The sequence below is a fragment of the Gobio gobio genome (assembly GCF_949357685.1).
Source record: "Gobio gobio genome assembly, chromosome: 14".
In the NCBI taxonomy this organism is placed as follows: domain Eukaryota; kingdom Metazoa; phylum Chordata; class Actinopteri; order Cypriniformes; family Gobionidae; genus Gobio; species Gobio gobio.
In genome coordinates, this window is record NC_137107.1 from 31,234,866 (window position 1) to 31,245,074 (window position 10,209).

Sequence of the window (10,209 nt, forward strand, 5' to 3'; positions counted from 1 at the left end):
CTACAAGGACCTGAAGAATGCCATCCTTCAGCGGGTCGGCCGGACCCCCGAACAACATCGCCAACGCTTCCGGACCCTGGCACTCGACGAGTCCGGCCGGCCCTTTGCGTTCGTGCAACAGCTCCGGGACTCCTGCCGCAAGTGGCTGATGGCCGACGGAGGCGACGTCGAGGGAGTCATCGACCGGGTGGTGCTGGAACAATTCGCCGCGCGGCTCCCGAGGAAGACCGCGCAGTGGGTCCTGTGCCACCGCCCGACGTCGCTGACCCAGGCCATCCAGTTGGCGGAGGACCAGATGGTGGCGTGCCACGGGGTCGGCAAGCCCCTTCCTTCGGCTTCTCTCTCTCTCTCTCTCTCTCTCTTCTCCTCCCCCCCCTGTTCTCTTCAAGCCTGTCCCTCTTCCCAGGTCTCGCAGCGGGCTCCTGCCCAGGCCGGCACCGAGGTGGAGAACAGGGCTGCCCGCGGAGGTTCCGGCAGCCCCTAGACCAGCAGCTAGGGGAGGCGGAGCGACCAGCGACCCGTTCCCCACCACATCCGCATCGGCGCTCTCTCCGTGCCAATTTGGGGACCTGCTGCCAGCCACTAGAGTGGCGGGGAAGTCTGGGCCGGCTTGTTGGCGTTGTGGGGACCCCGGGCATTTTATCGATCGGTGTCCGGTGATGGAGGTGGGGACATTGATCCGGGTCCCCGACGCGCTACAAGCTGCCCCCGATCAAGCTGGCCTGTACCAGATACCCGTGAGTATCAAGGGGGGTACTTATCAAGCTTTGGTGGATTCAGGTTGTAACCAGACCTCCATCCATCAAAGTTTGATTCAACCTAAGGCGTTGGTTAATGGCCGCATGGTTAAGGTACGGTGTGTGCACAGGGAAGTGGTGAACTATCCGTTGTTGCCCGTGGATATTCAATTTCGGGGTAAAGCGCATAGTGTGGAGGTTGCAGTTAACCCGCACCTCCGGCATCCACTAATTTTGGGTACCAATTGGCCAGCATTTCATAAACTATTGGGGCACTTGTGTGTGGATGCCTCTTGGGGAAAGTGTAAAAAAAGGAAAGAGACGGTTGCTCAGTTGGGAGAGGTGGATTCGGGACCTCTGGGTGCTCTTCCGGGGGAACAGAGCGGTCTGGAGCTACCCACGCTCACAGACCGCGATGATTTTCCCCTGGAGCAGTCCCAGGATGAGTCGCTTAAACATGCGTTTAGTCAGGTCCGTTCCATCGACGGCCACCTCCTCCACCCTGACCAGCCGCTCTCTTATCCTTATTTTTCTGTTATAAAAGATAGGTTGTATCGGGTGACCCAAGACGCCCAGACAAAACAAGATACAACCCAGTTATTAGTGCCTAAAAGCCGTCGGGAAATGCTTTTCCAGGCGGCTCACGCAAATCCAATGGCCGGGCATTTAGGACCAGCGGCTACACTTAACCGTCTAATGGCCCGGTTCTTCTGGCCGGGCATTCACGAGAATGTACGCAGGTGGTGTGCGTCTTGTCGTGAATGTCAGTTGGTGAATCCACCGGCCACCCCAAAAGCACCATTGTGCCCGCTCCCTTTGATGCAGGTCCCCTTCGAACGAATTGGCATGGACCTCATCGGGCCATTAGAACGGTCAGCACGTGGGCATCGCTTTGCATTGGTTCTGGTGGACTATGCAACACGATACCCGGAGCAGTTCCGCTCCACACTATTTCGGCGAAAAGTGTAGCGAGCGCACTGTTTTCATTAATCTCCCGGGTGGGAATCCCGAAAGAGATTCTCACCGATCAGGGCACGGCGTTCATGTCACGGATGATTCGCGAACTGTATGAATTATTGGGCATTAAATCGGTTCGCACCAGCGTCTATCACCCACAAACAGATGGTCTGGTGGAACGATTTAATCGCACGTTGAAATCCATGATTCGTAAGTTCGTTCACGAGGACGCCAAAAATTGGGATACGTGGCTAGAGCCTCTGTTGTTCGCTGTTCGCGAGGTACCGCAAGCCTCCACGGGGTTTTCCCCCTTCGAGCTTCTCTATGGACGCCAGCCTCGGGGGGTGCTGGATGTTCTTAGGGAGGCTTGGGAGGACGGACCTTCAGCGAGCAAAAATGAGATTCAGTATGTCCTGGACCTGAGAACAAAACTCCACACTTTGGGGCGGCTATCAATGGAGAATTTGTTACAGGCTCAGGACAAACAACGACCGCTCTACAACAGAGGCACTAGACTGCGTAAATTTTCACCGGGAGATAAAGTCCTTGTATTACTCCCTACTTCGAGTTCTAAATTACTCGCAAACTGGCAAGGGCCCTTTGAGGTCACACGGTGAGTTGGCGAGCTCAACTATGAGGTTGTGCGGTCAGATAGGGACGGGGCACGTCAAATCTACCACCTCAACCTCCTTAAAAAATGGTCTGAGGCGGAGTCAGTGATGCTTGCGACGGTAGTGAGTGGAGAGGAGGATCTCGGGCCGGAGGCGGTCCAAAAGCCTCAATCTATCGCTCTGGCCTCGGGTGGCCTCGGGAGGAGACCACCTCTCACCCTCGCAGCTCCCTGACGTAAGTCGGTTACAAGCAGAGTTTGCTGACGTGTTCTCGCCCCTACCCGGCCGGACCGACCTCATTCAGCACCACGTTGAGACGGAGCCGGGCGTGGTTATTCGCAGCCGGCCTTATCGCTTGCCTGAACACAAGAAAAAAGTTGTTCAGGCAGAATTGGAAGCTATGCTAGACATGGGGGTAATAGAAGAGTCCAACAGTGACTGGGCGAGCCCGATTGTTTTAGTACCGAAATCTGACGGCTCGGTCCGGTTCTGTGTGGACTACCGTAAGGTAAACGCGGTGTCAAAATTCAATGCTTATCCAATGCCAAGGGTTGACGAATTGCTTGATCGGCTAGGTACTGCTCGTTTTTATTCGACACTGGACTTAACAAAGGGATATTGGCAGATCCCCTTGTCTCCCTTATCCAAAGAAAAAACAGCTTTCACCACGCCGTTTGGATTACACCAATTTATCACCCTTCCTTTCGGCTTGTTCGGGGCTCCTGCGACCTTCCAGCGTCTGATGGACAGAATTCTCCGGCCGCATGCTGCATATGCCGCTGCCTATCTAGATGATATCATCATCTATAGTGCGGACTGGCAGCGTCATATGCAGCACTTGCGAGCTGTCCTGAAGACGCTGAGAAGGGCGGGGCTCACGGCCAACCCAAAGAAGTGTGCGATTGGGCGGGTGGAAGTAAGATATCTGGGCTTCCACTTGGGACATGGGCAGGTGCGTCCCCAAATTGATAAGACCGCAGCTGTTGCGACCTGTCCGAGACCCAAGACCAAAAAGGAGGTTAGACAGTTCCTGGGGCTAGCGGGATATTACAGGAGGTTTGTGCCTAATTATTCGGAGCTCGCTAGCCCGCTGACTGATCTAACTAAAAAGGAGGTACCAGATACAGTTCAGTGGACGGAGCGGTGCCAGCAGGCTTTTACCCAGATAAAGGCTGCTCTATGTGGTGGACCGCTCCTACAGGCTCCTAACTTTTCTCTCCCTTTTTCCCTACAGACTGACGCCTTGGACAGGGGGTTGGGCGCAGTCCTATCCCAGGAGGTGGAGGGTGAAGAGCGGCCGGTGCTGTACATCAGTCGCAAGCTCTCTAAGAGAGAGACGATGTACAGCACCATAGAGAAGGAGTGTTTGGCCATCAGGTGGGCCTTTCTCACCCTTCGCTATTACCTCCTCGGGCGGGAGTTCACCCTCTGTTCGGACCCCGCCCCCTTGCAGTGGCTCCACCGCATGAAAGATACCAACGCGCGGATCACCCGTTGGTATCTGGCGTTACAACCCTTTAAGTTCAAGGTGGTCCACAGGCCGGGTGCTCAGATGGCTGTGGCCGACTTCCTCTCCAGGAGGGGGGGGGGGGGGGGGGGCATGCAGGCCGGATGGCTCCCCGGCCTGAGACGGGCAGTGGTGGCCGTGGTCCCGCGAGGTCTGTAGCGGGAGAGAGAGGGTGGAGCCGAGCGGTCGGTAAGTAGGTCAAGTGCAAATGACGAACACCTGTCTCTGATTGCAGTAATTGGCGTGGAGAGACCGCATATAAGCGGCTGCCGGGAGAGAGATGTGAGAGAGAGTTGGACTGGGACTTGCTGCAGTCTGTGAGGCTGAGAGAGACCTGGACTCGGACTGCACACACCTATGGGAAGGAGAAAGTGATCCTGCAAAGTTATGAGTGAAGAGACAAGCCGTCTGATAGAGAATTGTTCCTGAGAGTTTATTGAGAAATTGAAACGCCCACGTGCGTCCTTTTGTTTTGAGTTTACCAAATAAAGATTGCAAGTCCCAGTCTTCCTTCCTGCCCACGAATACAATGAACCGCGTTACAATGATTTATAATAGAACTTTCCCAGCAGAAGTAGAATTTCAGCAAGAAAGATTCTGTAACAAGTCGGCTGTGTAAATGGCCTCTGCCTTTCTAATTTATATGCTACTTTCCATCAAAAGTTGCACAGCTCCTTCGAATTATATTAAAGTCGCAGGACAGATTTTACTTTGTGTGAGTTGTGTCAATTGCATGAGAGAACATACATTAGTGTCTTAAAGGGATAGTTCACCCAAAAATGAAAATTATGTCATCATTTACTCACCCTCAAGTTGTTCCAAACCTGTATGAGTTTCTTTGTTCTGCTGAACGCAAAAGAAAATATTTTGAAGAGTGTTTGAAATCAAGCAGATAGAGCAACCATTGACTAGCATAGTATTTTTCCCCCTACTATGGTAGTCAATGGTTCCTCTATCTGCTTTGTTACAAACATTCTTCAAAATATCTTCTTTTGTGTGAACTATCCCTTTTAGAGAAAATACCACTGAATATTATTTAGGCTTTGATGAAGTCATTCACTCACTAACATTTACTTTTTAAAGAATAAAGTGGAGGGATTACATTGAGTAATGTAATGTAAATTCCTCTGTGGCCCCCTGAACTGCCTGATCCGCCATGGCATCCCACGCCTCGGGCCCAGGTCCGCCCACGCCTCGGGGCTCAGGTCTGTGTCCGGTGCCCCTGCCCCTGTGTGTGTGTGTGTGTGTGTGTGTGTGTGTGTGTGTGTGTGTGTGTGTGTGTGTGTGTGTGTGTGTGTGTGTGTGTGAGTGAGTGAACATGCTTGTTCCATATTGCATTTGTGCTCTAGTATTAGTACTTCATTTATGTATGAAAATCTTTCAGATTTATGCCAGTTTTGTTGATTTTATTTGCCAATTTCAATAAAAATACTCTCTGTTGCAGTCACACACATTTGTGTGTGTGTGTGTGTGTGTGTGTGTGTGTGTGTGTGTGTGTGTGTGTGTGTGTGTGTGTGTGTGTGTGTGTGTGTGTGTGTGTGTGTGTGTGTGTGTGTGTGTGTGTGTGTGTGTGTGTGTGTGTGTGTGTGTGTGTATGAGATAGAAAGTTGGCTCTACTTTGTGTTTATGCTCTAGGACCAGATCTTGAAATAAATGTGGAAATTTTCAGATTTATACTGGATTTAGTTAATTGGATTTAGTTTTTGACAAAAAAAGTGAAAAAAAATATATATATTTTTTACACTTTCCCATTCATTTTCAATGTGGGGTCAATCTGACCCCGAGGGACTTAAACTGTAATTTTTTTTTACACACCTTTAGAACAACCAAATCAAGCCCAGATTTTTTGTGCATGTTTAGATAGATTATTTAGGAAAAGTCACCGAGTCTCATGGCCCTGAGATGAAGGGAACACTTTTTAAAAATGGAGGAAAAGTCCAGTGGGGTCAGCTGGACCCCAAGGGACGATTAAGGGTTAAGCCTTCATGTTTGCCATGTGTCTTTGTCTGATATTGATGGTGTAACCACTGTTGGTGAGTTTTATGGTTTGCCAAGTCTTTGTTTTATATTTTGATTTTGGAATAAACTGTACTTGGGTTCTTCAACTTGCCTCTCAGTGGATTAATGTTATAATATCGTTCTTTGAACAACTGTTTGCAAGTTTTATAATTTGTTAATAACATGCAACATGAGGATAGCTGATGTTTGAAGTTTACACTGATGCTGTTTTTCTCAATGTACCCTGAAGATATAGGATGGTGTATTATGCATATAGCTTTGAGATTGACATTCCTGTGATTACATTCTCCACAGGTTCAAAGAGATATCATTCTTTCTTCCTCAACCTCGCTCATCAGTCATGCACGACTGAATTATGACTGTGGAATATATGGAAGAACTGCATGCACTTTCATTTTCATTGCATGCAAAATTCTTACTTAAGTCCTTTTTAACATATTAATATAATATTAAATAAATACATCTCTTTTGTCACAAGAGCTTCCATTGTAATATATCTGAGCATAACTTTGAGAGTATTAGCAAATGTTCAAATGAGTTTGATATTTGAGAATATTCATGCTGTTCAAAAATTAAGCAAGGGTGTTTAATATTCTTCAAGATCTCGCCTGTACACAGTTAATAAGTCATTAGGCAGCGATCAAAGATTGTGCCAATTCACAGTCCTGCTCTTTTGAGTCCTTTATATCAAGTGTTTAATTTGATGTTTCTAGAATTTGCTTTGAATAGGTTTTTCTAGTGAACAACGTTTTAGAAAAAAAAAGGGTGGGGGGGGGGGGTTTAGAACGTGTATATGTGGTTCAGAAATGTTACAGATGTAAATTCACTGTTAGTATCTGCTCTTAGATGCTCTGGGTAGACAAATCTAAACAAAACATTAACTAAGTAAAACATAATTAACTAAATTAAAAAATCTAAATACAATTTTATTAAATTATGTTTACTAGATTCTGTTGGGTCGGGGTGACCCAGCCAACAAAGGACCTTCACATGCACATATATGCTTAAAATTCAGATCACACTGCCTCTGTCTCACTGAACACCTTTTGGCTTTAGTGATACTGTTTCATAATGTTCTATCTGTGCATCGATGGGGGTGAGCAGTGGTATGCATCACATAAAAGCAACATAACATAAAATAATCCGGAGGATAAATTTACGATTTTTTGTTAAAAGAAAGCTTGTCAAAAATGGAAGGAAAAAGAGCAGGTCTGTCTTGTTAAGGAAGAGAAATTCTTCCCTACTGTTATTTACATCCAGGTGTTCAGCAGGGGTTAAGATGGTGGATAAAGCACTGCGTTTGATCTGTAGGGAAGAATACGTCATCCATTCTGGATAAAAAGTCAAAAAACAAATGTGTGTGAAATAGATTGGAATAAAGCAAAGACACAAAATCCATCTTACCTACCTAGAGACAGAATGCAACACCCCCACACATCCATGATGGAAAGAGAGATGATGGAACTAAAAGATCTTCCTTTTCTCTCTCCCACTAACAGGACAATTAGTATCTGTACCTACAGAGCTGAGATCAAAGCAGGTGTGGAGATGCTGCAGAGGATGGTCATAAGGTGTTTTTTTTTTGTACAATAATGTGTGATATGTGGGCTATTTGGTCAGTGAGTAATGCTTAGTTGGGAAATAGTGACCACAGCACATAGCTTTCTTCTACTTGCTTCATGTGATTTTAGATCCATCTATCCTTGGACACTGAGTGGGTTTTCAATGCGTGTGTGGTTCCCAAAATGTCCCCACAAAGATGGTAACCCTTACAAAAAAAGACGTTTATTCAAATGTGCTATTAGTACACTTCTTTTAAACAAAAAAATAAGAAAGTGTATTTTCAGTCTACTTTTTATGTACGTCTCAGAAATATAGGCCTACGTAAATTTTCACCTAAGTATACTTGATTTATATTTATACTGAGAAAAGTCTAAGTAGGCCTATATTTTGACTACATGTACTCAATCTTTTGATCGAGATATACTTAAAAGTATAGGCCCTAAGTAAAGGTATTCAAAGTATACTTGGATTGTAGTTGTGTTTACTCTTTTGATCGAGTGGCCATACTTTTATAAACTTACATCGTTTGAAAATATTGATTCATAAAGAAAATAGATATGTTCTTAATTCGGAATTTTTGAGTATGCTAGTCCACTGGTAGTGTATAGGAATTTACTTCAAATCTTCTTTGCTCTTTCCCCGCCACTGCCTGAATCTCCTGACTACTGACACTTAAACTAAAGAGAGGCAATACATTTGTACGTCTTCATATAGGCAAACTGTGCCATGTAGGAAATCTCTCAGATGCCAAATGAGTTGCTCTTCCTCACGCTGTGTCAGCATGATTTCCAAGCCAATTAGGAATAATGAGCAACACCTTTCTCACATCACACCATATGATGCGTGTGTTAACATGGGCAGCACAAAAATTACAGAGGAAATGCAACACAATGCAATATTAGCACTACACTCGTTCCTCAACAACAACAAAAAATGCTGCTTTCTTTGAGCAGTCTGTGTTGCTCAGCACGTTGTGTTCAACTTCCATTTCATTGTAAAAATCTGAATTAGATTTTGGTATCACTAGTTGTAGTCATGTAAGTTATAAAATGTGTATGTGAATTTCAGACAACAAAGCTAACAAAAAAGAACATTCAGAACATTCGTCTCAAAAGCACCAAATCGAAGTGACAATGAATCTCACCTTGGATGAAATAAGTATAGCTTGATGTGAATTGTGAGTGCTTGCAAAGTGTCAGCATGACATAAAGTTCCTTTGTGAATATGATGGCTATAAAGGCTTTTATGAGACGCAAACTAAATACACCCCAATCTGTTCCGATACAAAGTCAACTCTGCTGTTGACATCCTTGTAATTGAGTGATGGTGTGACGGATGTGTTTGAAAATGCTCTCTGATGGTTCACTACACAAATCATATTCCCCTTGTTCCCTGTGCTTAGCAATTTTCAGAATAAATGACTGGTGATTACTCTTCTTTGACAAATCCAACAAAAACAGATATATAAAAAAGTTTTTCAGCTAAATTGTATGCATAGGCCTATATAACAATTGCTTGCGATTTGCAATTTACTTCTGATTAATCATGCCCGTCTTTGTTTAAACAATAGATAATTATTTTTATCATATTCAACAACCCACATATGTATAGGCTACCTCAGTCATTTTTTATTCAGCAGAGTTATTTGAGCAGTACGATATGTACATTTTTGCCGCTAGAGGTCGCTTATTCAAAACAAAGGCGTAGCTTGATGACGGCTTGATTTCGCGGGGCTTTTATTATGCCACGGATGACCGCTTCTGCTTCTTCCGCTCATGCCTATGTGGGTAACCTTTTTTTTATCACATTACATTTGAGTTTTGAAAGTTATGTTATGTGCGTTCGCTCGCCGACTTCTATGAGACACTTGTTGCACACTGCAGTAAGCTAGATCGATATTAGGCATAGTAAAACATGGTGACTTTACTTTAAAATATATAACATTATTCTAGTGTTTTTTGGATATTTAAATCCAAAAATCTTACATACATATGCCTTCAAATCATTTTTCAAACTTTTGTAATAGAAACTAGAAGTGTCATTTAAAATGATTACTTATGATTAATATGGTGTAACCAAAATTTGTAAAAACTGCATGTTTTTAATTAAAATAAGTAATATATCAGTACATGTTGTACACTTCGATGTTTAGCTATTTGAATATCATTCAATTATTTTAATATTTAAATAATTCAGTTAACTCTTTGGAAGGCCCCTTAGTGGGCCCAGACCCCTGGTTGAGAACCGCTGCTTTAGATCTTCCCCTTTTCACTGGTTTCCGACTAAAAATATACAATAAATAGTGTATTTTCAAGTTATTAATTGTGAAGGAACACAGGATATTTCGTCTGTCTCTGAGATAAACAGCATTTCTCTGACTATGTTCATTCTGCCCATTATTACATTTTGCTTTTACCATGACAATTTAAAGCAGCAAGTGCTGTAGACCTCAAAACTATTTCGCTTTATTTATTTAGCTCACGATATTTAACCTACAAGAAGAGCTTAAAATTATATGCATTTTAAATGCTTATTTACTTCCCAATTGAGCCTGCTTTTTTCTCGTTTTGGTAGTTTGGTAGTTTAATATTAAATCATCCTCAAACACACTCCATCTAAAACTGTTTCACATCATTGCCTAAAAATAACAGCAATTTCAAATAACCTTGGCATTCACTGACTTTTTTACTTAACCCTCCATACCGTATTGATCACTTGTTATTGTAGAAGGGAATTGTTCCTGCAGTCACCTCTTGCGGGTCTATCTTTGCCCTTATATAATGTGCGAGTCATTCTGACAATCCCATGTATACTG